Below are 3,271 nucleotides of genomic sequence, written 5' to 3' on the forward strand. Positions count from 1 at the left end.
TGCTGGCTGAGCTCAGAGCTGTGCCCAAACCTCCCCATCGTTGCTGCCTCTGGGAGGAGAGCAGGAGGGCAGGACATGTGCCCAGCCTCCAGCCAGCCATGGCAGATCCACCTCCTCAGCAGCTGCCCAGAGCCAAAGAGCAGCTTGGCAGATGACTGAAGAAGTTGTTGCATCCATCCCAGCCAAAGGGGAAAACTTTTGGGGCCCAGCCAGGCTGTGCAATGCACAGATGTGGGAGCATCCCCCTGGCTTTGAACTCACCTGTAAATCAGGTGTGGAGTGTGTCTTTGAAGAAAGTGCCAGAGTCAAAGCAAGGAAGACGTTATCCTTGAAGTCCTCCTTGGTGTCTCCAGCTGCAGCTCCACCTAGTGCAGCTTCTCCAGGGGCTCCTGCTCCTTCCCTGGGGGCCACACCAGGCTGTCAGTGTTCTGCCCAGGGCCCCAGACAACAGTGAACCAGGACAAGCAAAACCAGGGTGGATGGTGGCCACCAGTGCTTGCCAGCGCAGATCTCCAGCTCAGCTCCAGCAAGAGAGCTGTGAGTTCCCTTCTGATGATCCCTGCTCAGAGCTACAAGCAGGTAAAAAAATGTCTGGTTTGCTTTACTTCTGATTGCCAGAAGATGTGTGGAGCTGTTACCTGCCACGCCCCTGGATCAAACTGTGCACATGCATCTCTCCCATCTTCTAGGGCAGATGAACATCCTGCATCCAAGGATCATTGAAGAGTTCCTCCAGCGATGGCCTGTCCAAGGGTTGCATGGACAAACACCTCTTAATAACATCTTGACACTCTGAGGAGAGAAAACAGAAACTGCCAGTCAGTTGGAGAAAGGTCCTGCCTGATTAGCCACCCCCTGTTCCTGTGCCCAGGCCATGCTGGGTGTGCTCAGAGCTGTGCCTAAACATCCCCAGGCATTCTCTGTTTTGGAGGAGAGCAGGAGAGAAGGACATGTGCCACCTCCTCAGCAGCTGCCAGAGCAGGATGCTCATGAGCCTGCTGCTCTCCCAGCACTGGTATTCCCCCTGTGCCACAGAGATGAGGATCCACCTTGAGAGAGCCGTCTTGGGAACAAGATCCGCCCCCAGATGATCTCCTGGCCCCTCCTGAATGGGTGCTTCCCGACGACCAGGTGGTACAGCAGGAGGCCCAGGGTCCAGATCATTGCTGCCCCACCGTTGTAGCATTTGAGGTGGATCCACTCTGGTGGGCTGTAGGACAGGGTTCCTGTGGAATACAGATGGAGTTCATCAGAGGATGCTGCTGCTCCCAGAGCCTCATCCCAGCATCCCTGGGCATGCAGGGGCTGCACCAGTGGCACACAGGGTGACCTGCTGCCCTCTCACCAGCACCTGTGACTCGTGTACAAACTTGGGGTTGGAAAAGAAGCCACTGGTGTTGGAATGAGGCAGCAGAAGCCCTGGGGAGGTCCAACCACGACATGCAAAATAAAACCATTCCCAGAGGTGGGAAAAACCACTCTTATCCCTGCCTGCATTGCCCCCAAAAAACAATTACAAGCCAAGGCAAACAAGGGGAGTGGAGCAGTCCAAGACTTTCCTCGCCTGCCTACCAAACTGGCTGGGGCATGGGGTCTGACACCCCTCACTGCTACACTCATTGGGGTTTTGTCAGACTGACTGCCCCAGCCCCAGCCCAGCCAAGGGCAGAGTGGGTGGTGAAGGTGGTCAACAGGGCTGCAAGCTGCCCCCTTCGACCCCCACCCAAAAGTAACTTGCCTGAAGAGTTAATCCCATGCCTGGCAGCTATAGGAGAAGCCCAGGTGCTACACCCAGGCTGGACCATGAGATGCCCAGGAGCATCCCCTCCCATCCCCTTCCCCCTGGGAAGGCTCACCTGCAAATTGGGTGTAGGCTGTGTCTTGGAGGAAGGCGCCACAGCCAAAGTCGATGAGTTTCAGCTGCATGGTGTCCAGATCGAGCAGGATGTTCTCGGGCTTGATGTCCCTGTGCAGCACCCCGCAGCTGGTGCAGTGCCGCACAGCCTCCAGCACCTGCCGGAACATCCCCCGTGCCTCCTCCTCCGGCAGGAACCTCCGCTCCGCCAGGAAATCCCAGAGGTCCTGACAGCGCTCCGGACGCTCCAGCACCAACAGGTAGTCGTCGGGGAGCTCAACCCACTCCAGGAGCTGGATGACACCAGTACAGCCAGTGGACACCTTGTGCAGCAGCACGATCTCCAGGGGCGCACGGGTGCCATCGGGCTGCGGGAGGACCACGATGCCATCAGTGGGGCTGAGGCCATGCCAGGGCTCTGGGACCCCTCACCCAGCCCGGGATGCTCTGCGCCCCCCGCTCACCCCACGCCCGCTCTACCTCCCTCGAGGCGTCCTGGCAGCTCCCACCCTGCCGGGCCCCGGCTTATCCCCGCCCGGCACGGCCCGGCTTCTGCCGCTGGCCCCGCTCACTCACCAACTCGCCCCAATGATGGATGCGATCCCTCGAGACACATTTGATGGCCACCTGCGAGCAAGAGACAGCAGCGGGCTCAGCTCTCGGCCAGCCCTGCCGAGCCCCACCCTCCTCCTCCTCCTCCTCCTCCTCCTCCTCCTCCTCCTCCAGCCCCGCCACTCACCGGGGCGCCGTCCGCTAGCCGCGTCCCCGCGTAGACGCTGCCGAACCCGCCTGTGCCCAGCAGCTCACCCAGCCGGTACCGCTCCTGCAGGGCCTCCTGCGCCTTCCCTGCGGGCGACACGCGGCCGTCACCGCTCGGCCCGGGGCCACACACGGCCCCCGACCGCCTCTGCACCGCCCCGGGCCGGGCACCCCCCTCTGAACGGGGCACGGGCGGCTCGGGGACGGCGGCCGGACTGCCGAGCGGCGGAGCTCGGGCCGGGGAAGGCGCAGCGGAGGCGGCGGGAGCGGCCGCGCCGTGTGTGTCCTCCTCGGGCCCCGGGAGGAGCCGGGGCTGGGGTTGGGGTTGGGGCCGGGTTCGGGTTCGGGGCCGGACCCGGGGCCGCAGTCGGGGTCGGGGTCGGCACTGGACCCTGCGTCGGGGCCGGGGCCAGGCTCGGGACAGACGAAGCCAAAGGGTGGCGATGCCGCCCCAGCCCCAGCCACTGATGCCCGCCCAGCAGCGCCACAGCCAGGCTCGCCGGAGCCGGGCGGAGGCGAGGGCGCGGCGGGACGCCCAGGGGCGGGGAGGAGGCAGCCCCGCCCGGGACCGGGAGCGAGCCTGGGGCATGGCCCGGGCTGGAAGGGGAAGAGGGAGGGCGAGAAAGGAGGGGACACAGGGAAAGGGACACCGGGAGA

General features: G+C 63.3%; 1 pseudogene; it reads right to left on the reverse strand.

The window, feature by feature from the left end:
* Positions 1-634: 634 nt before the first annotated feature.
* LOC146420960 (serine/threonine-protein kinase pim-1-like) lies at positions 635-3,211 on the reverse strand (annotated as a pseudogene).
* Positions 3,212-3,271: the final 60 nt, after the last annotated feature.

Source organism: Lichenostomus cassidix, unplaced genomic scaffold, assembly GCF_008360975.1.
Source record: "Lichenostomus cassidix isolate B80296 unplaced genomic scaffold, HeHo_3.0 HiC_scaffold_118, whole genome shotgun sequence".
Taxonomy (NCBI): Eukaryota; Metazoa; Chordata; class Aves; order Passeriformes; family Meliphagidae; genus Lichenostomus; species Lichenostomus cassidix.